The sequence below is a fragment of the Arvicola amphibius genome, chromosome 12 (assembly GCF_903992535.2).
Source record: "Arvicola amphibius chromosome 12, mArvAmp1.2, whole genome shotgun sequence".
Taxonomy (NCBI): domain Eukaryota; kingdom Metazoa; phylum Chordata; class Mammalia; order Rodentia; family Cricetidae; genus Arvicola; species Arvicola amphibius.
The window spans coordinates 96,883,387-96,910,098 of NC_052058.2; the positions used below are offsets into that span (position 1 = coordinate 96,883,387).

The 26,712-nt window shown below is 38.8% G+C and overlaps 1 pseudogene; it reads left to right on the forward strand.

Annotated features, from left to right (window-relative positions):
• The window catches only part of LOC119827168, a 37,766-nt pseudogene that overhangs the window by 4,359 nt on the left and 6,695 nt on the right, over positions 1–26,712 (forward strand).

The following is a 26,712-nucleotide window of genomic DNA, read 5'->3' on the forward strand; positions in this document are numbered from 1 at the left end:
GCACCGGACTGAGCTCCCAAGGTCCTGATGAGGAGCAAAAGGAGGGAGATCATGAGCAAGGAAGTCAGGACCGTGAGGGGTGTGTTCACCCATTGAGACGGTGGGACAGATCTAACGGGAGACCACCAAGTCCAGTTGGAATGGGACTGATGGGAGAAGGGACCAAACAAGACTCTCTGAATGTGGCTGATGGTGGAGGAAGACTGAGAAACCAAGGACAATGGTGATGAGCTTGAACTCTACAGCATGGACGGGCTCTCTGTGAGCCTTGTCAGTTTGGTTGCTCACCTTCCTGGACTTAGGGGGAGCTGGGAGGACCTTGGACTTAACATAGTGAAGGGAACCCTGATGGCTCTTTGGCTTGGAGAGGGAGGGAGTGGGGGTATGGGTGGAAGGGAGGGGAGGGAGGGGGGAGAAGGAGAGGAGGAGATGGAAATTTTTAATAAAAAAATGAGAAAAAAAGAGTTAATAAGAAGCTTAAGTTAATGGTCAATGAGTTTATAACTAATGTAGACCTCTGTATGATTTTTTTGGGGACTTAACAATTGCTGCAACCACACAGCACAAGGACTGGGCAGGACAGAAACCCCAACAATAGTGTCAGAGTGCACACATGTTGGTGAGCAGGGTGTGTGTCAGAGTGCACATATGAGGGTGAGCGGGTTATGTGTCTGAATGCACATGTAGGGGCAAGGGTGTGTGTCAGCACATATATGGAAGTCAGAAAATAACCCAACTATTGATCCTCATCTCTATTCACACGAATATAGGGTTACTACAGGCATAGGTCTCAGCAGGAATCACTTCCTAGAGGTGTGCATAAACTAGCTTTAGGTCACATGTGGTTTCTTTCCCAGTAAAGATTCCAGCACATCTCCCCCTTGTCTTTGTAATTGCTTTGTCAGACATGGGAGAGTTTGAGAACTTTCTATATCTGCTCATGAGATTTTCTTTTATACAAGGTATTTAGGACGTGTGTAATACTTTCAAGCAACTAGAATTTTACATTAAAATTGACATTTATTTATTGTGTGTGTGTGTGACATCATGTATGAGGAGGTCAGAGAACAATGCATCAGAGTCTGCTTTCTCTTCCCATCATGTGAGTCCCAGGAATGGTGCTCAGGTCACCTGGTTCAGTGATAAGCACCTCTACCTGCTCAGCTCTCCCATCACTTCTAGAACTTTAAGTTCTTATCGAAGACTTGGACAAGTGCGAGAGAATGCCTCACACATTGTGAGAGAAACTCAAAAGCTATGTTCTTGGTCTTGAATGGAACTGATGGTTCAGTGAAACAGGCCCTGTCCACTCAGGGTAGAGATCCAATGGTTTCTGTGCTTTTGACAATGCTTTGATCTCTTTGCCATCCCCTCTCAGATTTGATGAAAAGGCCATTATTGAACTCTTGCATCAGCACCAATGTTCTTTCAGTTTAATTTTAAGCACTATTTGCAAGAAATTACGAACACTGTCTTGGTAGCCTAAGAATCTTAAAAGGAACACCTATGCCTGGGTTTCTGAGACTCTATTCAGAACATCCTGCTAATAGAATCATAAATAATTTCACCAGTGAGTTGATGAAACTGACTAAAGAAAATCTACAAAATAGTAGAGGATGCTCATGTCAGATATGTGGAGGTGGTGTCACTAGTAGTCATAGAAATGGATATGGTGCCTGGCACAGGCCTTCATGTGGTAACTAGACTATAATGATCCTCATTTCCCAATAACCAATTTTCCTGGAGATGGTATTGTATTTTGTAGATTTGAGTCATTAATTTTCAAATTATCATACCAATTTCTATTTTTTTTACTGAACCTAGTTACAAGGTACATATGATTATGTAAAAATTGAGCTCTCTTTTCAAAAAAGGCTTCCTTTCTTAGTACAGAATAATGGGTGAAATTGTACCAAATAAACTTTCAGAACATAGGGCTCAGCAAAAACTTTTTTCCTTTGAATCATGTTTGTTCAAAGCTTGCTATTTCATAGGTTTGTTAACTTAAAAAGAGAGAGAGGGAGGGAAAGAGAATTATTCACATAATTGCTATGAATTTTATTGCTGTATTTTAAAAAATATCCTTAGGTATGATCAACTGTAATATGCTATTATTCTGCCACAGAATAGTAATTGTTTTTACGTATTTGTAATTTCCTGAAATGAGACATCTTACTTAGCTTAAAATTCAGAAAAGATCAGATGTTTTGAAAGTATATTGGGTGGGTGAGTGGTAGGGGAAAAATGGCTCAGCAGTTATATTTTCTGCTCTTCTGGAGAACAGAATTCAGTTCACAGTACCCGTGCTAGTTAGCGCTCAACTGCCTGCAACCGCAGCTCCAGGGCCTCTGGTGCTCCCTCTTAGCCCCTGAAAGCACCGGCATGCATGTGCCAAATATAATGTCATATTTTTATACACAAGAATGAATATAAAAATGTTGAATATTATTTTATTTAGGAGTGTGAACACCAAGGAAAGAGCTGGGAGAGGGAAGGAAAGGATGTAGATTTTTAGTTAGCTTTTATGGGTAAATGTTGCTTGAGAGGAAGAAGCAAACTTCCTGTTCAGTTTTGAAAAAGTGAGACAGAGTCTCAGGAAGCCCAAGATTCTTGGAACTAGCTAGTAAAACATGATCTTAAGCATCTAATGCTCTTTTCTCCATCTTCCCAATGCTGGGATTACAGGAGTGCACCACACTCTGTATACACAGTGCTGGGGATCTAACACAGCGCATTGAACATGCTAAGTGAGTACTCTCTCAGTGTAGCCACACAACTGTCTAGTCCTGAACAGCTGTAATTATCTTATGGACATCAAATACACAAGTGAGTCTGTGTTTCAGTGCCAGCTGTTCTAAAGTAATTACTATATATCTTTTGACAATTAAATGTGTAGGTGCTATTTTATTTGTGGGTCAAGGAAAAAACTGCTATGTCTCCATTCCCCTGAGAACAGCATGTATTGCAGGACCATCACTGCCATGACGGCATGTGGATGTCAGACTGTAGTGAAGAAATATGGTCATGTAGGTGGAGCCCGTATAAGGAGATCAGTGTTCTTAAGTACCAAGAGGTACTTTCCTTATGTGTAGATAAAGCAACAGCAAAGACTGCAATACACTAAATCTACAGGCACTTGATTTTGGTTTTCCTTCCTAGACTCCAGAACAGCAGTTCTCAACCTATGGGATGCCTAAGACATGAGAAAACAGGTATGTATATAGTGATTCCTAACAGTAGTAAAATGACAATTATGAAGTAGGAAAAAATGTAAAATAATTTTGTACATGGAGTCACCACAACATAAAGAACTGTATTAAAGGGTTGCAGCATTAGGGAGGTTGAGAAACGCTGTTATAAAATTTTTACTAGAAAAGAATATTCACCATTTAAGATGTCCAGTCAGGGGAATGAGTGGTTCAGTGGTTTAAAGTTTTTCTAGCTTTGCAGAGGACTGGCTTCCTAACATCCATATGGGTCAATTCACAACTGTCTGTAACAACAGTTCCTCATGATTTAACCACTCAGAAACCTCAGTGGGTACTCATGTCCATGTGCACGTGCATGTGCACACACACACACAAATAAAAGACAGTACATAGATGAAGACAGATAGGTAGATGATAGATAGATAGATAGATAGATAGATAGATAGATAGATAGATGATAGATAGATAGATAGACAGACAGACAGATGACAGATGATAGCTAGCTAGCAAGATGATAGATATAGTTAGATGACAGATATACAGATTGATGATAGATAGGGAGATAGATAATAGATTGATGATAGACAGACAGGCAGACAAATAGGTAGAGACATAGTAGTTGATATATAATTGAAAGTAAAAATTAATCTTAAAACTTTCCCAGGTGGTGTCATTCTTTTACAAACCTTAATAGGCCAATAGTGTTGTTTTAAAAATGTGGTATCCAAAGCAGATTATTTCATGTCAATAGCAGAAATCAATTGAATATGCAGCAGGATAGATAGTAGCAGCAATCTCTTTTGAAAAACAAAATCGTGAATCAGCCTACATAATTCTGTAACTGACAGATTATTTATGCTCTTAAATGTCCACCATTCTTGGACTTAGGGTGTGGCTGTGTGGGTAGAGTGCTTATCTAGCATGCACAAAGAGCTGGGGTTGATCCACAGCACTAAACAAACCCAGTGTGTGCACACCTTCAATCCAGCACTCTGCAGGAAGAGGCAAGGTGACCAGGAGTTTAAGGTCATCCTTAGCTATATACCAAGTTTGAAGACTGCCAAGGATATATTCTATTCTATCCTGTCTTAAAACAAATCCATTTTAAATAACAAAGTAGTAATAAAGGCATTAATTAGTATATTAATTATCATCAGAATGTTTTAACATACAAACCATATTAAAGAGGTAGATTGTTTCTTTGTATGTTTGTTTGTTTTGAGAGAGGGTGTTGCTATAGAGAGCCCAAATAACCTTGACTTCACCTCAGTCTCCTCAGTGTTAGAAAAATGGCCATGTACCAATATACTTTGTGAAAGCTTTTATAAAAATATTTAAGGACACATCTGTAGTAAAGGTAACTTGAGCCTAATTTATAGTCCAACATAATAACAAAAAGTTAATTGATGAATGGTACTTTTTATGGACCTGAAAGTATTTCTTCCTGTTATTATAAACAGCCTAGTAAGCTACATACAAAAGCTCTTTCCATACTGCATACAATTTTGATTTATTAAGAAATAATCACTCTGCCAAAGGACTAAGCATATAGCTCAGAAAGTAGAGTGTTCCTTTGATGAGCACAAAACTCTTGATTTTATCACCAGCATCACATAATTCTAGCATGGTTGCCCACACTTGTAATGCCAGCTTTTGGGAACAAGAAGGGAGAAGGATCAATATTTCAAGGTCAGCCTTTATTACATATTTAATTCTAGGCAAGCCTGGACTACATGAGGCATTGTCTCAAAATAATATAAATAAATGATAATAAAAAAGACCTCCCATATCTAGCCATAGAACAGCTGTGACTTTATGCTTGCAGGACTTTAAAAAAGATTCATTTTCTTTGATTCTGTGTGTCTGCACAAATTGCATGTAGGTATCCACAGACAATAAAAGTAAGTTCTGGGTTCCTTGGAGCTGGAGTGACAGCTGGTTGTGAGAAGACTGATCAGGATGTTGGGAACCAACCTGAGGCCTGCTGCAAGTGTAGGAAACACTCTTAACTTTGGAGGCATGTCTGCAGTCATTTGTGTATGTGTGTATGTGTGTGTGTGTGTGTGTGTGTATGTTTGTCTCTGTGTGTGTGTGTCTATGTGTATATATCCAACTGCTCTCCCCAAGTTCCTCTATTCACTTAAACCCTAGAGATTAATATAGTCTCTATTAAATACCGAAGTTTGGCTCATTAATTAATCCCAAAGGTCCAAGTTTCTTCTACTCTGGTGCTTCAGTAGGTGGTAGATGCTTCCCTAGGTGGATACTGCTGTGCAGTCTCATTGGAATATGCCTCTGTGCTATGAGGAAGTGGTAGATGCTTCCCTAGGTAAACTCTGCTGTGTTGTCTCAACACTGGAAGCATGCTTCTGTGCTGCTAGGAGGTGGTAGATGCTTCTCCATACAGACTCTGATTATAATCTCATTGGAAACATGCCTCTATGCTATAATGAGGTGGTACATGCTTTCCTAAGTGGGATCTCCTGGGTGGGCTCAAGAAAAAAAAGCATGACTTTGAAAGGGAGACAACGATGCTAGCATGTTTTTTGTCTGTTCCATAGCAACCATAAGGTGAATGAGCTTTGTCCTGCTGTTGGTCCCCTGCCATGATGCACAACCTCACAACAGATAGACAACCAAGGAGCCCATCATGGACCAAAGTTTCTATGACTTTAGGTCAGATGAAATATCCCTTTAGAGCTTGAGTTATTTGGTGTAAGAACTGAAATATCACAAACACATTAACATTCTTTTGTTTTTCATTTAATTATAATAATAAAAATACCTTCCCATGTATTAATATCCGAGTTGGTGGGTTCTAATCCTCTACATGACCAGTAACTGCTTGGAAGTAGATTGTGCATGATGTGCCAAGCTGGAATTTATCTAAGCAGTCCTGCATTCAATCTTGACTATTGAAGTGAAAATTTATTGAAATTTTCTAAAAATAAAATATGTTTTATCAATTCAACTAGAATGTAACTTCACAATGTCTCCTACAAGTTCTCAATTTTGTAGGAAAGCACAATGGACTGTATACTTGACATCACAATCAGCCTTCATCAGAATGTCCAATCCCCTATGCATTCAACTGTAACAGTAATTGTAATGCATATTCATTCTACATGGCCAGCTTTTGTAGTAGGTATTATTTGAAACAGGATGAAATTTCTATTTTGATTGCATTTATATGCTACTACTACTACTAATAAGTGTGTGTGTATGTGTTTGCATTTATGTGCTGGCACTACTACTACTGTCATTATTAGTGTGTGTGTGTGTGTGTGCGTGTGTGTGTGTGCCTGTGCATGTGTGTGTGTGTGCATGTGTGTGTGCCTGTGCATGTGTGTGTGTGTGTGTGTGTGTGTGTGTGTGTGTGTGTGGTTGGAGTAGGCATGAGTATGTCATAGCATATCTGTATAAGTCAGAAGACAACTTGCCAGAGGTGGTTCTCTCCTACCACATAGGTTCTGGGGACCAAACTCAGATCATCATGGTTGGTGGCAAATGTCCTGATGTGTTGAAACATGCCACCAGTTCTGTCGCTTACTTTAGGACTTCTCAACTCTCTGAGTGCATAAGTTGACTAAATCAACTTAACTGGGATGTGGCTACATTAGAGCTTTCTGGGCTGTTTAATGGTGCAAAGTCTCCATAGGGATTTTGTTTTGTTGGCTTCCTAATAACTACAACAAGATGCTCATTCACTTTTTCTTTATTTATATTAATGCCTAACTCCTTCCAGCTATTTTTTCTAGTATTTTTTAGGATGTTGTGGTTTGAATATGAAATGCCCCTATAGGTTCAGTATTTGACCACTTGAACCTGATACTCAGGTGCTATCTAGGGAGACTGTGGAATCTTTAAGAGGCAGGGCCTTGGTGGAAGGAATGGGCTATGAAAGATTGGCCTTACTTTCTATGAACTAGCCCATTTCCTTTCTTTCTGCAAATTCAGTGTGACCAGTTCCCTCCTATTTTTGTTCCTATGCTTTACTTACTGTGATGGACTTTTACCCTTGAACTTAGTCTAAAGAACCCCTTCCTTCTGTCATAATTTGCTGTATATCAGGTATATTTGTTACACAAAGGGTTGTTATGATCATTTATATTTCAAATATTATATGAATATAATTACTTCCAAACTCCCCAGGCACTTGGGAGGAAAAGAAGAACTCACCCATCTCTCATGAATTACTATGCCTACTTGAATGACTTAGGAAAGACTATATAAGTTTTATTTCCAGGAATAGTTGAGAAACATTCTTTTAAAGGATGATACAGTAGCTTGTGGAAGACGAATTCATTTATTGAGAGTGAAGAAGATGTGGGATGTTTACCAGGTGGAACATGACCTTCTCACAGCCACAGAGGCTTGGAAGTATACGGAGTACTTAGGGAGGATGAGGGTTCAGCTGACTGAACAGGTGTGGGCTTGTTCCCTTTTCACAGTGAGGAACTGCTAAGGAGATGACACAGGCAGGGATGCCTGCATGGGACAAATTAATCAAGGACTCTCTTGACATTCTGCTCTGGAACTGGTTGGTTGATAATTGTGTTTCTTATGAAGTGCTCTGGGAACATAATAATAAATTCATAGTACTAAGTAGATAAATTTGAGAACAAAATATACTTTTAGGAGCTGTGTGCATTCTCCATGTTGGAAGAAATCTTTTAAAATAAATTGCTGAAAGCAGTCACTTAAAAACAGATGAATGGGCTGCAAAGACAACTCAGTGGTTTAAAAGCATGTTATTGTTCTTGCAGAGGACCAGAGCTCTTCAGTACTCAGGTTGGGTGCTCACAATTGCTGTAACTCCAGCTCTGGCTGCAGGGTGGAGTCTGATGCCCTTTTTTTTTACCTCTGTGGGCACTTGAGCTCATTTACAACACAAACACACACACACACACACACACACACACACACACACACTATATATATATATATATATATATATATATATATACATATATATATATTTAAAGTAAAATTTTGGGGCGTTCGTCCAGTCAGTAATGTACTTGCTGCACAGACATGGGGAATTGAGTTCAGATTCCTGGCACACATGTAAACTGGATACTGCAGCACAGTCCCTAATTGCAGAGCCTGAGATGTGAGATGTGAGAGAGGGGCAAGAGTATGCTCTGTAGCTTGTTTGATAGCTACTTGGAGGAACACAGTTGTATATGTTCTGCCTGTGTGAAGAGCATGCCTCATAAAAGATAGACGATGAAGTCTGACAACCATGTTGTCCTCTGAACTTCATAGACATGCGGTGCAATCCTCTGCCTACACTAAACCTGAAAGCACACATGATACACCACACACACACACACACACACACACACACACACACACACACTACAGATTCACATGATGTAATACTTCAGCTACTAGAGCAGCACTCTTTGCACCAGTTGAGCACAGTAGCCAACTACAGTTGTCGCTATAGTGAAATTATCATACATATAATTTTAATTGAGATACCTTCTCTCAATTTATGTTTTTCTCTTGCTGTCAGTGGCTCTTCCTGGTCATGATACATTTATTATTCTTTGGAGGTGAGGGTTAACTGTCCATACCCTTCTCAATCTCTAAGAACTTGAAGGTATCATCTTCCTCTTAGGATTTCTCAGTAAAAGGTCACATTTGGGCAAGTGGGTGTGCTTCTCGAATATTCCGTTTGAACCTGTAGAACCTAATTAATGTGTATCTTTCAGACTTTAAAGAGAGCTAACTGATGACACTGGGTAAGAATCTCATGGAAGCCGGGCGGTGGTGGCTCACGCCTTTAATCCCAGCACTCGGGAGGCAGAGGCAGGCGGATCTCTGAGTTCGAGGCCAGCCTGGTCTACAAGAGCTAGCTCCAGGACAGGTTCTAGAAACTACAGGGAAACCCTGTCTCGAAAAACAAAAAAAAAAAAAAAAAAAAAAAAAAAAAAAAAAAAAAAAGAATCTCATGGAACTGAAAATCTCCCATTACTGCCGAGAATAAATCTCATTGTGGAATGCTATAGTGAGGTATGTGGGCATGCCTCTTATGCCTTCAGGAAGATTTAGATCAACTTCTCATCTTTAAGTAGGGCACAGATGTCTTCTAAAGAGAAATGTACCCACTCCTGTGTATCTTTGTGTGCATAAATACATATATGTATATGTGTTAGTTATAATAGACAAATAAGAACAGATAAAGAAAATCCTGCATGAGACATGTTTCCTTAAAGGGGAAGCATGAGCAAATGTTTCATTAAGAGAGAAACGTGAGAATGTAGAAATGTTTCAGCAGTTAGAACATTTGTGGTTCTTCCAGAAGAGCCAGATTCAGTTCCCAGTACCCAGAGCTGTCTGTAACTCCAGCTCCTGAGATGACATATTCCTCTTGGGACACCAGGCACACATGTTGTGCCAAAATATATATTTTAGCAATATAATCATACACATAAAATAAATATTTAAAGAGCTATCACTCTCTAATTTTTGTTGAAATTGCATTCACTTAGTTAGAATCAATATTCCTTCTTTTTTCTCTTTTTGTATGTATATGAATGAGTGAAGTCCATAAGTTGATACTGTGTGTTCTTGATCATCCTTCTTATTCATTGAGGCAGGATACCTAATAGGAAAGTCACCCGTTTGGTTAGACTTTGCAACAAGCTTTCTCTGTGAACCCAACCCCTGTCTTCTAAATGCCGAGCTTATAGGTGGACTACCATGAGTGCCAGGAATTTATGTGGGTGCTGTGGTCTTCAAATTTATGAAGCAAAGGCCTTTTCCACTGACCTATCCTTTTAGCTTGCAAATTAATCATTTTTGCATGAGAATTCCCCAGCCTTTAGCACCACCTGTGGTGTTCGACAGTCCTCATGGCTCCCTAAAAAGAAAATATCTCATCACTCAGAAGAAAACCCTCCTTTCTCTAAGCAGTTTCTCCCTCATGCTGCCCTAGCTTAGTCAGAGCCCCAGCAACTACCAAAATTCTTTCTTGGTGGTTTTGATTCTTTCCTTGGTAGTTCACATAAAGGGATCTTCAAATTTTGTCATTTGGTATCTTACTCCTTTTACTTGTAGTATTTCTGATGTTCACCCACATAGTTTCAAGGTCAGTGCTCCATTCTCTCTTTAGGACTGAATAACACCTACCTGTAGAAATATACTTCATTTTGTTTGTCTGCTCATCCTCTGTGGTGTTTGGGGTGCATCTATTTTCTGGCCATTGTAAACAATGCTGTTCCCAAGATGTGTTTACATGTGCTGGTTTGAATACCTGGTTTTAGTTCTTTTAAGAGTAGAATTTTTGAGCTTCAGTTAATTCTATATTTCACTTTTTGAGCTTTTGCCAAACTGGTTTTTAAATTTTATTTATGCATTTATTTATTTTTTTCTTTTCCTCCCCCCCCCCAATCTTTACCCTTCCCCCAACTACTTCTCTCTTCCCCTAAGGAAAGTGCAGGCCCTCCAGGTATACGTATTTCTTTGAAAGGTTTGTTTCTTTTTATTTTATACATATGAGCTATGGCTTGCATGTGTGAGTGCCATATGCATACCTGGTACCAGTGAAGGTTGAGAAAGAGTGTCCTATCTCCTGGAGCTGGAGTTACAGGCATTGTGAGCTGTCTCATGGGTGTTAAAAATAAGACTTTGGTCATCTGCAAGAACAGTGAGTATTCTAACTGCTGAGGAACTTCTACAGGCCTTACTTATTTTTGGTGTGTGTATGTGTGTATGTGTGCCATAGCACGTGCACAGAGGTCAAAGGACACCTTTACAGAAGCCAGGTCTCTTTTCCTCCCTTATGGATACTGGGGATCAAATTTAGGACTCAAACTTGGCAGAAAGTTCCCTTAACCCCCGAGCCATCTCACTGCTCCCAAATTTATTTTTGTAGTGACTGAGCCATTTTCCATTCTCATCAGTCTTCCCATGGTTTTGTTAGCAATTTCTTTACCTTTTAAAAGTTTACACAGTTGTCCTAGTAGGCATGATTGTGTTGCTGAGATTTTAATTTGAATTTCACCTATGACTGATGACAATGAATATTCTTTCATGTAATTGTTAGCTTTTCACATATTTGCTCATCTAGTCTAGCAAGTACACGAGCTCCATGTTCAGTGACAAAGTAAATTAAAAATAGAACTACTATATACCTTAACTGTATATCCAGATAACTCTACACCACACCATAGGGTTAATGAATTCCCAAGATTATTTCTGCTTTATTTACTGTAGTAAAGAATTGGAATCCACACAACTGTTCATCAACTGATACATGGATGATGAAAATTTGAAATATATATATATATATATATATATATATATATATATATATGAATTGTATTTACCTCTACAGAAAAGTGAAATCAAAAAATTTGCATGACCATAAATAAATATAGAAAGTAGATCAAATAATATCAGAAGGAAAATATATACATGTTCTTCCTCATATGTGGATCTTACCATATATATACATATATACATATATATATACATACATATATAATATATTGTGGAAAATGTACATATAATATATGTAAACAAATGTGTACATGAATACAGACTAATAAAGACAACAAGAAAGACTAGCTACTAGGAGATGAAGAAGGACTGAATGCCAGCAATGGAGAGGGACATAAGTAATAAAAGAGGATATAAATAAAGCTCCTTGGTTTCTAGTTCTAACTCTCTCACAGATTCTTTTCTGGTGATAGATCACTGTGTGAAAATATACTTGATAGTGAAAGTATAAAACCCAGTGTGAAACTGCAGTTTCAGGATGACTGTTGCTTTTAGAAGTTCAGAGACATATAGACATTGGGAAGCTTAGTTTCAGTGCATGATGGATTTTGTTGCCATTGCTGTTCACTGGATCTTTATAATATTTTCTTACTAGGATAAATACTGCATGTAGGTAAACTTCTAGTTTAGTTCTAGAAAGAAATGTAAAGCTATATTCAGGGCAGGCACGGGGAATGATAGAGGTAAAAAAAAATATCGAGGGGACCCTAGTCTGTAGCATCTGAAACAACACAAATAAAGATGCACAGAGAAAGGGGGAAAGCAAACATGTTTTGTAAATATTTTTATAATTTCATTTTTTTAACTTTTATTTTGATATGGAGTCTAGATTTTGACTTGTTATGCAACCCAGGCCAGACTCAAACTTGTAATTTTCTTGCTTCAACCTCCTGAATACTGGAATTAAATCTGACCGTGTAGCTGATGAACTAGTCTCTCAGTAGCTCAGTAATTGTGTTTTTCAGTTTATGATTTATCTTTTGTCATTTATTGTTATTATTATTGCTATTATTATTATTGTGATTTTTTTAAAAATTGTGTATCTGGGGAGGGAACATGTGTGTGAGATTGTCTTTGAAGGCCAAAAAAAAATATGGTATTAAATGCCCAGGAGCAGGAGTTACACACATCTGTGAACTGCCACACATGGGTTCTGGGAACTGAACTCTTGACCTCTGGAAGAGCAGCAAGTGCTCCTAACTACTGAACCATGTCTCCAGCCCCAATAATTAATCTTGAGAGTCAGTAAGCTGTGATTCTGATGAAGATTGCTTTCTCTAGACTATGATTTCCTTTCATAGGCTGAAAAAGTCCTTCCTTAAACCAAGATGCTAAAGATTTTTCTTTAAAACAAAAGCCTTTGGGAGGTACCTCAAATCCCAGTCAAAAGAGCTAGCTACCATTATAAAGATGATACTAATATATATTGGACTATATGTTTCATTCTATTTCTTGTCTCCATTCTATTTAATTAATGTACCTTTCATTTTATCATAGAGCAATGTTCCTTGCTTGGTTGCTTTCTCTCTTCCTTTCTTCCTTCTTTCCCTCCATCTTTTGGCTTTTGTGTTTTCTAAAACAGAATCTCACTATGTATCTCTCGCTATCCTAGAACTCAATATGTAGATCAGGCTGGGTTTGAACTCACAGATCTACCTGCTTCCCAAGGTGCTTGGGACTAAAGATGTGCCCCGCTATGCTTGACTGAGCAATGTAACTTTCTAATGAACTTTCTAAGATGTGTCAGGAAAAACAAAAACAAAACCTACAAAAAAAAAAAAAAAACTGGTCTTGTTACTTTTTAAAATATTGTGCTGAAATTTTCAGTGAAATTGCAGTTTCTCTATAGATTGCCTGGGGAAAATTTTTTGAAGTATTGTGTCTTCCAAGACACATATATAACAGGGCTCATTTTTCATGTAAATGTTTTTGTTTCTTTTCATAGTTTGTGTCCTTCACTTCTAACTCTGTTGGGGTTTGGTGCAATGATAAATAGATCTTTCAAACTAGAACTTCTGTCTTTCATCACTCCTGACCAACCTTTACCTGGTTTGCCCAAATCTCCGCTATCAATATGACCCTGACATTTAACATTAAGAACTTGTCTGTTGTGTCTGTTTTGGGTGAGGATCCTACCAAATCAGTTTAATCAGAATTACCTGTCCTTAATATATGATTACTTTTGATCTTAGTCCCCCTTCTTCTGCCAGCCTTGGTGATGACAGATAACCCTAGTCTGTCTTCTGCCCTCTTCAAGCTAAGTGCATTTATCCAGGCTCTCTCTAGGCCCTGGGATTTCCACTTGGCAATTGTTTGACCATCAATCCCACTCTGAACCTTGCCTATAAATTTCTATTTTCCTTTTTGAACTTGGAGGTAAAGCAAACCTGCCTCACTCCTACACAATCTAGCTGTGTTTCTCTTCTAGATCTGTCACAATTGTCCTGAACAAATTTGATCAAAGATTTTTTTTAACAAATACCAAATATCTATCAAAACACTGGTAGGGTGAAGTGCAAATTATTTGTGTATATCACCTTCAATTCCCTGACCTTCTTAAAATTGTGTATTAACTTCTGTTATTCTAGGACGTCAACAGCTTGTTTATTTATTTATTTAATTTTGGTTTTTTGAGACAGGGTTTCTCTATAGATTTGGAGCCTGTCCTGCAACTAGCTCTTGTAGACTCGGCTACAAATTCAGAGATTCGCCTGCTTCTGTTTCCTGAATTCTGGGGTTAAAGATGTGCACCACCACTGCCCGGCTGACTTTAACAGCTATTATAGCAAAGATCATGCTGTTTAAATTTTTTTAAACTTCTTTCTCAACTGGGATATATTTTTATTATTCCTTTGGTATTTAATTTTCTTGGCTATATCCCTTAATACAACATTGAATAGAAGTGCTAAGGAAAAAAAAATACAACCTTTACTTCTTGTGGATATTGGAAGGTATCATCGTTCTATATTTAAATATAAAACTGGTTTATAGCTCTGTATATGTTTGCAAATGTCTTTTATTAGGTTCAGGAATCTTTATATTTCATTTAAAAGTTTTTAGTCATGAAGAAATGTGGATTTCTGTAAAATCTTTCTCTATATCTTTCAAGGGTACCCTCTAGATTCTGTTTTGATTATTGATAAAATGAATTATACTAATTTTCAAATATTGTTAAACAATTTCTCACTTTAAGAAATAAGTTGTACATTATTACTCCAGGGAGTCATCAAAAGATTAAAAGAAAAATGCATCAAATAGTTGAGAAATCAAATCAGGATACTTTTAGTTTAGCAATAGTATTTAAAATTATAAAAATTATCTATTTTATTTGTGTGTGTGTGTGTGTGTGTCTGTGTGTTCTGAGTACCATGTTTGTGTGGCTTTCTAAGGAGGCCAGAAGGAGGTATCTGATCCCCAGGGGCTGGAGCTAAAGCTGGCTGTGAACTGCCTTAAATCACTACTGGGAACTGAACATGGATCCTCTAAGAATAGGAACTGATTACAAGTGCTCATTTGTCTCTGCAGCCTCTGAGGGTTTTTTTGTTTTGTTTTGTTTTGTTTTTGTTTTTGTTTTTCTTCAGCTGGTGTATTGTACCATGTTGTATTTCTCATATGTATGATTAGGTGGTGAGATGAAACATAACATGACTGGGCATTTTGCTTCTGTGTAGTCTCTTGGGGCCTGGAATAGAAGCTCAGGGGAGAGAACGACCTCTTCATAGTTCTATTCAACAGAATCACCGTGCACAAACTTGAGCACTGAGATATACAAAGGGAATATTGTGCATATCACTCACAGGGATTGACAACTGAAACAGCAGAGACAGGTGTGCATTTGAGAAGTATAGCTGGTTACATGATACAGGAGGGATGCATGAGGAACTTAGAACACCACAGAAATGAGCGCAGTGTAGGTGCTGAATGAAATGATTGCAGAGGAAGGAACTAGCTTCAGATGAAGCAACATACAGGAAAATAAAATATTTGATATGAAGTTAATTTTCATGTCTCTAGCCTTAGAGATTCAATATACTGCCTTGGGCCATTCTAAAATAAAATTGAAAATGACTATGTGCTAGCAGATTTGAATGAATAGTATCAGAATGATTTTCTCAGATGGCTGAAGATAGATTTGTTTGCCCAGATTACGGGCCTTCAATTTTAAGTTTGCCTCACAATTGCTTTAAAAAATTATTGAAACAGAGCCCTGGGTCTGCCCCTAAATCTGTGATGTGCAGGCCTGCAGAGATGCCTAAGGATATGTAATTCTTACAGGCCTCTAGACTCTGTTTCTCGTTCTGAAATCTGTTCTGCCATGCACCAGCCAGCGCCCAGTCCCCTCAGTTAAAGTGTTTGCTCAGAAGGTAAGATAGCCAAGAACCAATATCCAGGACTCTGATCTAGCGTTCTCCTTATTACATGGATATGGTGACGATTTCAACCCGTTTCATTTCCCTTTATGCATAAAGCATGAGTATGACTCAATGACCTTTAATAGATGCTCTTCCTTCTGAGCTCTGTGATTCTTTTCTGCCCTTGATTTCTTAAATCAGGATTATTTCTGTGGCTCCTTTTACCAATACAGACTATTCATTTGTAATATACTCAGTTCTAATACCTATGTTTTGATCATTAGTTATAATAAGATGAAGAAAATATCCTATAGGCTGTATCTGAAACTTCCCAATGCCTTAGGAGGGCTTTTTAACAGCAAAGGCAACAGTGCATTTTCCTGTGAAACGAAAATGAAAGACTAGCAATTGAGCTTTCAAAAAGATTTATTTTTATCATTTTAAAATTATGTCTAAGTAATCATGGCTATGTATGTGTGGGGGGGAAGGGTGCATGCTTGCAGAGAGAAGATATCCGATCTCCTTTAACTGACTTACAGGTAGTTAAGAGCCACCCGACGTGAATTCTAAGATCCCAACTTGACTCCTTCCAAGAACAGTTCACGTTCTGAACTGCTGAGGCATTCCTAGTCTCACAGATAGTGATTCTAACAGCCAGTACTAGGAAGTAAAGAGCTCGTGGAGGAGACACGTGTAGGAGAGAGGATTTCAAAGGACCATGACCAGAGTAAAGAAGCCTGTGTGACAGACGGGGACAGGAGAAACAAGCTACATTTCCTTTCTTTTCTTTCTCCTTCTCTCTCTCCTTATTCCCACATTGGAGCATTTCAAACATCTTCTGCTGCTAGTGGAAGTTTGAATACACTTGAGCTGTCAGCCAGAACTTAGTTATCACGGAGGACCATGAAAGGGCTTCAGTGTCCCGTAGCAACCAATGTTAACTCAAGAACACATTGCTCTCCCTCAAACGGAATTAGTGTCAAACCAAAATATGAGTGTCAATAGCCTAGAAACACAGATTTAGAGTACCCCAAATACCATGCTCCAACATCGTAATAGTTTTATGTATCTTTTAAAGTAGCAATACAAAGAAAATTATAAATTAAAGCATTTTTCAAATGCATGGGTGGGAACCCTGGGAAGGTGAGTTACATGATGCAGGGGTATCATTTCTATAGGCCTAAGAAATTATATGATATCGTTCTTTGTCTTTGAGTTGGTGGACCAGGGGCCAGTTAGTGTATTCCAAAATGATTGTACCTGCTAGTCACAATGCTACTAGGTCAGTCACAGAGGTAAGCAATAGGTGGCCGTTAAATGGGCTGAAGAGAGTCTAAGATAAATTCTTTCTGGAGCTACAACCCTGAAATTCTCCACAATCATGGAAGGTGAGTCAATTAATTATTTTTTACAGAATCTTTAGCAGAGGTGTGACTTGTTTTTGGAGCTTCAAAATGGATACCTAATCTTGGAACCACCACCTATCCTAATTCTCCACAAGTCCTGAAAATACTGTCTCACCTTCAGTAGCTCAGTTCTTACATCTGAGAAATAGTGCATAGGAACTCAGGGTCTCTTTGGATGTCCTTGTACACCAATAGTTGCTATGTCCTTTTAGGAGACATGGCAGAGGGACTGGCTGTGCCAGATGGCTGCTAATGACTAGCTTTGAGAGATGTATCCAAGGTGGCGTCGTTGTGACAGTTTTCTTATTACTTCTAAACATTCAGGAAGGGCGACAGCTGGCCAAGCAGTGCCTTCCTGGTTTCTTTTGTTAGCGTCCACTAATTAATCTTTCCATTGTGGGGAGGACTCCCTTTGGTTGTGTGTGTGCCCATGGTGTAATCTTCTCCGTATAGAAATCTTAAAAAACCCAATGATCTTTTGCTATGTTAAGTTTCCCAAGGATCTTCTTCATGGGTAAATGCATTTATATACAAGAGAATTTAGTCTGGATCCATTTACCTTAGAGATCTGTGCTGGGAAATCTAAACTCAGAAAGTTGCTCTAAATCAGCAAACAAATGGTTCAATTTAAACAGGAAAAGTTCCCTACTTTAATTTAAAAAAGAAGGAGGGAAGTAAGGAAGGAAAGAAGGAAGGAAGGAAGGAAGGAAGGAAGGAAGGAAGAAAAAAGAAAGAAAGAAAGAAAGAAAGAAAGAAAGAAAGAAAGAAAGAAAGAAAGAAAAACTTAGTGAACTCAAACAGTTGTCTCCAATGCTTATTTCTAAGTGACCGACATCTCTTACAGAGCATTCCATGTGTGGAGTTCAGAGCCCACATGGAATTTGTTCAGAAGAATTTTTTATCATTAAAATAGAGGCAACCGGGCAGTGGTGGCACACACCTTTAATCCCAAGACTCAGGAGGCAGAATCAGGTAGATCTCTGTGAGGTTGAAGGCAGCCTGGTCTACAAGAGCTAGTTCCAGGACAGGCTCGAAAGCTACAAAGAAATCCTGTCTCCTGTCTTGAGAAACAAAACAAAATAAAATAGAGGCAAATGCTGTGCATTTCTTAAGGCTTTGAAGGGCATCATGAAGAGCTGTATATTTTAATTTCACCTTTGTCTTTAAAAATAGTGTCATAAGTCTTATTGAAAAATAGTGATGATTTCAAATTGTGTTGGAGGCTGACATTGGATAAATAATAAAGGAAGAAAAGAGGAAAGAAAAGGAGAAGGGAAAAGAAGGGAGGAAAAAAGCGAGGAAGGAAGGAAAGAAAAAGAAATAAAACAAATTAGGTCATCTGTAAGTTTAGGGTTCTACTCCCAATAAAGTTTTATTTTGATGTATTAAAGGGAATATGACTGACTTAGGTGGCTAAAAGGTAATTAGTGTTATCATTGTGCTTGCCAAACACACCTTCAGTGTGTCTGCCCAGACTACTGCACTTGTTTTAAAGAAAAAGTGTAGGAAACATGAGGTCCTTGTGGTCACAGGTAAGCATTAGGGAAATCAGGAATGCTACACATGGTGGGTTGTTTTATCAAAAGGAAAGAACCTGCTTTCTGCCCAGGTGGCTAGGAAAAGAGGTGGTTAATATCCTGCTGACCTCTGCACTATCTTCATAACCAGACCACACTGGCTCTCCCAGATTCTCGTGTTTATTTCAATAAATCTGTAGTGCTACCCTCTCCAAAACTCTTTTCATAAGCATTCATTATCTTGAGCCTGTTTTCTGAGCTAATCTGTCAAATCTACATTTATGGAAGATGCACATGTACTTTCCAAGAGTTTCAATATAATTGTACTGAATAATTTTATATCAACTTGACACAAGCTAGAGTTGTCTGACAGGAGTGAACCTCTGTTGAGAAAATATAAGACCCAGATATAGGTTATTTTCTTAGTTAGTGATTGATGGGGGAGATTCCAGATCATTGTGGGTGGTTCCATCCCTAGCTTGTTGATCCTGGGTTCTAAGAAAGCAGCCTGAGCAAGTCATGGGGAGAAAGCCAGTAAGCTACACCTCTCCATGTATTCTGCACCAGCTCTTGCATCCAGGCTCCAGCTCTGCTTGAGTCCCTGTCTTGATGCCCTCTACAACTGGACTATTATCTAAAATCATAGGCCAAATAAACCCTCTTCTCCACATCTTCCTTTTGGTCATCGTATTTCATTTCTGCAATAGAAACCCCAACAAAGAGAATAAGTATGTCTTAAGTTTTGATGTACAGATAGGATTGAGTTAATTATCATTAAGAAATATTTTAGCCAAATTGCGCTGTGCTTAAATATGCCTACAACTCCCCAGTGTCAGACTCCAGAAGGTCAAACCAACAAATGCTACAGAGTCACATGGAACCAAGTTTCCTTATTGTCTCATACAGATCAGCACTCAGTGGGCAATGGTGTTTACAGAGACCACCACAAAAGAGAATGAAGCTTATATGGCTTAAATTCTTAACTCAAGGTAATGAAGGATTTACTCGGGGTTCACATTTAATTTTTCTCTTTGCAATTACTTCAGTTCAGGCTATGTGACCCTTTTACGTGAAGTCCTCAGACTCAGTCATAGTAGGAATGATGTAAATTTACACTAATCAACTTTGCTGAGAAATAATTTCATGAAGGTCTTGGATTCAAGTGGGTCAGTGAAATGGAGTATCCTTCATTAAAAGATTTATTAGAAGAGTTACTAATGCCTCCGACAGCAGACCCATCATGGCAAGAGCTTTGAGCAATGTTCAAGTCCACGATGGAAGTATTACATCCCTTATACATTTCAGAAGGAGTTGGAGTTTCTGCACCAGTGAAGATACATACATAGTTCATAGTAGAAATTGAAGTTTGGCAGTCTCCTGCTGGTTTGTGGCAGGGAGGGGTCTCTGGGGACTATAATGTATAATGAACTATACCAGTGTGAAGGGCAAGAGTTTAGAACAACAAGTTATTTTAGTTCTGGAAGCCAAATTGCTTTCATCTGGGGAACTGTCATTGTTCAACCAAATTGGAGCAGCTTTATAAATCATTGTAAATAAGAACATGAATGATTTTCTTCACACATTGGGACCAATGTTCTCCAGGTCTGTAAGTCATTCCTGCCTTAGTCAGAAAGAGCCTGGGTACAGTTGTCATAGAGGAGAGGTTTCCTGGGGGCATTTCTAGGACTTCTGTGAGTCTAGTTCACCGCTAGTCATGTGCAGTGTGAATCCACAAGCGTGCCTCATTCTGTTGTCTGTCTGACAAAGAATTCTCCCTGGCAGAATCACAGTGAGAACATGTCTTGCTGGCTCACTGCTGGCTCAGTGCTGGAGCCCATGATGCCCTCGTATTTCCCTTACTCTTCTAGGTGGCATAACTTTTCAGTGGGTTCTATTATGGCCAGTGGAATTCCTATAAATGAGATCTTAACACTTCATCACAGCATTTTGGGGAATCCAAATCACCTTTTCAGACTGAAGGGCACAGGAGAAACCAGGTTAGGCCACCCATCTTCAGAAAGGCAATTAATACCCCCAAATTAATAGAGAAAAGGAAATAAAAAAGAAGGAAAGGAAGCAAATTATAGGTGGCCACATATAAAGAAGGACAAATTTATCAATCTATACTCCCAATATCAAATCCATTTTTAGGGTCCTGAAGTGAGGTTAATTTAAGTACAGAACCAGACTCATCCTTTGTCTTGTCTGTAAGGTAACTTAAAAAGTTGTAAGTTTTCAGTGTCCTGCATTTAGTGCAAGTGTCAGATTTTTTTTATTCTCCCAGCATAAGAGACTACAATTTACTGGGGTCTATTATTTCAGTAGTCTAATATCCAAAATAAAGGACCTATGCTTTTCTTTAGAGTACCTTCATCTTGCCAGGCATGTCACAGTGGCATGCAAGTTTTCCTTCCAAAATTTCCAATGTATTCCAGTGATTCCATCTTTTTGGTATAAGCCTCTTACATCTCTGCTCTTGGCTCCTCCAGCCTTTTTGTTCCCTCTCATGTTCTCTTTGGTGCTCTGTGGATGCCTTATTTTAGCTCCTCTCTCTTAGGAATGATTTTCCTAGACCCACTTGGGCAGATTCTCTCCTCTGCAGCAGAAAAACAAGCAGTGTAAGCAAGGGAAAGGAGCTGCTTTCCTGGAAGTTGTTGAAGCTTTTTGATCCGCTAAAATTCAAGAATTCCAGCATAGCTAAGGACATGCTGACAACCTTTCTTCCTTTTGGCAATTATCTAGGAATTTTACTATAAACCCTTCATAGAGGGAAAGGACATGTCCTAACCCCTTTGTGCAATGACAGTGGACTTCAGCTTCAATTTGCGAGATTATAACCCTACCTAAATTACCTTCAGAGTTTCTCCACATCTCACTTTTCAAGAGAAAGATGAGGAAAAAAGTTTCTTAGCTGTCTTTGAAATGTACCTATTTCCACTAAGATCGTTTATGTGGCGAAAGTGAAGACTGCCTCTCCCTTGAAACCTGTGTGTGCTCTTGGGGTATCTTACTCTTTTCCTCAGTACCACTCTCTCTTAATCCCCATGCTTACAATCTATGCTGGAAATGTCTTTTAATAGACCATGGTTCTCTTTTGAGGAGTCCATGCACAATGTTCTCAGATGTGCTTTGTTCTTTCCCTGAGTACCTTTCTGTTTTTAATAAATCCCAGCTTGGCTACATATTAATTCATGCTGAGGTTTACTGTTTGTTCTATAGAATCCAATGATCTGGTTTTACCTAAATAAATGCTTCCAGTGGATTAAAAGAATCCCCAAACTGCTGAAGGCAATGGTGTGGAACTGTGCCTCTGTCCTTGCCATCCTTCACACTTAAATGTTTATCTCACATCTGCTCCATGAAACATCCCCTAATAACTCCCTTCAACTGAAACACACAGGGGCCGCAGCAATAATTTAACAGTTAAGAGTTCTAGCTGTTCTTACAGAAGACTAGAGTTCCAGTCTCAGTACTCGCAACCACCTGCAGTATGCCCCCTTCTGGATACACAGCCATTGCACTCACATGTATGCATGTGCTCATGCACACACAGGTACATAAACACATAGACACAAATAAAAACTAATCTTTAAAAATAAAAACATTGAAGCACACAGGTGCTCAACATTTTAATAACAATTTATAGAGTTTTAAAAATTTCAACCTGCTGTTTAATCGTTTATTTTTGTTTTTCATTGGTAGACAGTAAGATCTTCATGGCTGGGACTAGCATCATATAATTATGGCTTTCTGTTACTGCTCTGCTCCTGGGGTCTGAATCAAATGCCTGACACATGATGCCTCCAGTACATATTTGTGACTTGAGTGAATACATCCAGACAGTTCTGTGCATACTAGTGCCATTCACGATTGTTTGTGAAGAATGAAGAAGAGCAAAATCAATCCTAAAGTTTTCTAAAAATCTAAGCCAAAAAAGCAATGTTCCAAGATGTTTCAATGAACCTCACATGATAAACAAAAGATTCTGTCATTTGGCAATATGCAGTGACAGGAAAGCAATCTCCATTTTTCTAGTCACATCACTGTTTACAGTTCTAACCATAGAAACATGAGCACAACAGTTTCCATCATCCCCTATTGCATGGAACCTGAAGAGACTCCCTGATACAGATCTTACAGGATTGAGTCTAAGTGTTCCCATGATTGCTTAGGTAAGCATGACTGTATTTCAGATTCTTTTTGTGGTTTTGTTTTGAGACAGGGTCTCGCTATATAGCCTTTGCTGGGCAGCTCTCTTTGTAGAGTTCTAAGACTGGCTTAGAACTCATAGATATCTGCCTGCCTCTCCCTGACAAGTGTTGACATTAAAGTTATACATCACTATGCCCAGCTGTACTTTATTTATAACATTATTGACTCATCTCAGAACACATGGAACTGATAATTATTGTTCTTAGGCATCCAGGAATAATTGAATGTTGTAGTTTCTGAATGATTGTATTAAGCCATTGCCTGTCTGAAGCCTGACAAACAAGGAATGTGCTAAGAAATACTGTCAAGAGAGAATAAAGAGTTTCACAGGGCAGGGTAAGATCTCTGTTTCTCTTAGCATGAATATTACTGGAACTGTCACTAAGCATTCTGGCAGCATAGTATAGTTGATACCAGACACGTCAAGCAAAATGGTGAAAGAAGCAAAAGACTATCCATGCATCTCAGTAGTAATGCAGTTAAGCTCTATTTTCTCCAATGAAATGCTAAACACAAATTTTGAGTTATTACTCCAGAGTTATGCTTTCTAACTACAATGTGAATCCTATAAAAAGATAGCAAGGAAGATGCTTACATCAGCACTGTGCACCCAGCAACAGCAACCCTTGTTACTGAAGCCTGACTAGCTTTCAATGTTCTTAGCTGATGATCAACTTTCTGTCCACTTGCAATCTTGAAGAGATGTATTTACACCAGGAAGACAAATCAGGACTAGAATTCCTGGTTGAAATTCAATGAATATTTTCAGGGAGTTTGAAATATGTTTCCATATATTTTTCCAAGAAAAATAATGCTACCCCCACCAAAGAGAGATGGAAAGTTTATGTTCACACATTTGCTGCATTGATTGTTGAGATGGGAAGCCAAGATGCAAGTGAAGAATCATAAAACTAAACAGTGGGTACAAATATGAAGCAGTATCTTGGATGAAAGTCACGCTCTTCTTTCTTTGTCATCAAAACTTTAGCTAATTTTTTTCTAAAAAGGGTGCTCAGTTTATTGTCACATGTGTATATATTTTAGTACGTACATGAAGGAGATATTTGATACTCATCTTTAACTAATATTTGATTGTAAGTACACGAGAGAGCAAGAGATCAAGCAAGAGTGCATGTGTGCCATGGCACATGTGTCGAATGTGAAGGTCAGTTCTCTCCTTCTACCATGTGCGTTCCAGGAGAGCTCAAGGTGTTCAGCATCCTCTCCATACCATATACCTAACACATTTCCTTGCTCCAGTGGTACATTTTCAGGTGAATTACAGTGCTTTGTTATTTAAAAAAGCAATTTAATATATACAGCTTTCCATTTCATGCAGACATTCATGTTACTAGGCCTGAATAATATCAAGCTGCATTTCAATGAACCGAATACTGTCACCCGGTGAAAGTATATAAAACTGTCAATTTTTTCAAGCCTGCATAGTTACTAAATGGTTTATTTTGTTTCATTTTTGCAATGCCTATTGAGGATAAATGAATCCCAAGTTTTTAAATTAAGTAATTTATTTTGAATGTGCTATGGATAGGGAAAGTGGAATGCCACAGTGTGCATGTGGAGGCCAGAGGAAAACTTGAGCAAGTATGTGCTTGCCTCTTGTGAGCGCCATAGGCTCATAGTGAGTGGCGCTATCGTGCACGTGGATTTGCTGGAGGAAATGTGTGCTGCGGGTAGGCCTTTGGGGTTTCAGAAGCTCAAATCAGGCCCAGTGTCACTCTCTCTTCATGTTGTTGCAGGTCCGTAGTTAGAATTCTATGTTCCATCTCCAGGACCATGTCTGCCAATGTACTGCCATGTTTCCTTCCATGGCCATTAAAGACAGAACTTCTGAAATGGTACGCTTTTTCCAAGTAAATGCTTTTCTTTAGGAGGCTTGTTGGTAATGGTGCCTCTTCATGACAACAAAACCCTACCTGAGACACCTCTCCTGTGTGGATCCAGGGTCGTCAGGTGAGGCAGCAGGAACATCTACCCTTTGAACCATCTCGATGAACTGGATTTTATGTTTTATTCCTACCTCCTTTCTTTTTCACCCAGGACAGTGTATAAATTTAATCCCACTTTGGTTATTCCTTATATAAAATGAGGAGATAGATCAGAATCAGCTGATGAGGCATGTTGAAGATTAAAGTAAAACTTCAGAGAAATATCTTTCTGGCATCCTTGCTCCACACTAGTCATGCTATATTGCTATTTCACACCCATGCTTTTGTGGTTTTCTGTATTTTTTGTACAGATTTTCTTTGGGATCATTTTTATTTTCTTATTGAATTATAATAAGTAAGTTTATATACTATGTTTCCTTTGTTATAAATGTATTACAGCCTTTTATAATCTGTCACTTGGTTTAAATTTGATAGATTACCTACATGGGAATTTTTAATGTTCACATAGTTAAATGTATTATTTTTTCTTATGGTTTCTGAATTTTAACTAATAGATTTCTAATACTTTTCTTAATGTGTACATACAAAATATTTCATCTTAATAAAGTTATCTGCTCCTTAGGTTGCCATATTAATTTTGATTTACTAAAATATATTGGATAACCCAACTCTTATTAAATTTAAAATCCATGCTATCATGTTAAAAATCTAGCATTTAGATTTTGGAAAGTTGACTCAGCAGTTTAGAGTCTGCATTGCTCTTGCAGAAGATGTGAGTTCATTTCCCAGCACTCACATCAGAGGGCTCACAATCACCTGCATTTTCAGTGCCAGTGCATCAGGTCCCACTTCTAGTCCCTAAATGATGCTATAAACTCACAGAGGCACAACATACACCTAAGTTACAAACTAAGTAGACTTTCTCACACAGGTGTTTGTAATACCATCTCTTGTGCAAAGCCAAAATGGAAAAGGAAAAGATTCATCAGCAAAATCATCATTAGACTTGTATACCTGGGCAAGTGTTGGGAGTTGTGGACCCCCCAACCCTGAATTTCCTGTAAACAACTTGTTATGCTCAGAACTGCTCTGAGCATAACAATTTGTTTTCCTGTGTTTCCAGCTTCTCTAAGCATGAGACCCTCACGAGTTCCTGATGGCAGGGGAGTGGTTTCTGGTGGGTTTGGCAGCGGTGTGGCTATCAGTTAAGGATCCATATATAAACTGCCCTGGAACACAATAAAGGGGGCTTTCATGGAGAATTTAAGGATGACCCATGTCTCTGTCTCTGTGTGTTTCTCTGTGTGTGTCAAACTCCAGGCCCTTGCCCAAATCGTGAATGGTCCAGAGTGAAGGCTGTAGGTTACAGGCATAGTACCATAGTACACGTAGTACAGGCGCTATAGGACCGTAGTACATGTAGTAGCCTGGTCGCTCTAGGCAAGTCCACCACAACTGGCCAACTGATCTTCAAATCTGGTAGAATTGACAAACAAATCTGTCAGGTTGGGAGTGTACGCCCCTGCCCCTCATATCAATCCCAGCTCCCAGGCATGGTCTGGACTCCAAATCCCAGCAGGCCAGGTCCTGACCCCTGCCTGGGGATGGGGACAGGACCACTCCCCAGGGTATTTAAGTGATCTCCCAAAAGAAGAACATGTGGTCTCCCTTTCTTCCTCCTGGGGGTCGCATTCCTGCAGCTTCCTGGTTCCCCCTCAGGGCCACTAGAGAGCACAGATCTCCCATTAAACCTGGATATTTCTTAATTTGGCTTGTTTTGATTTGGCTTGATTGGGAATTTTGGGTCAGCAAGGAGT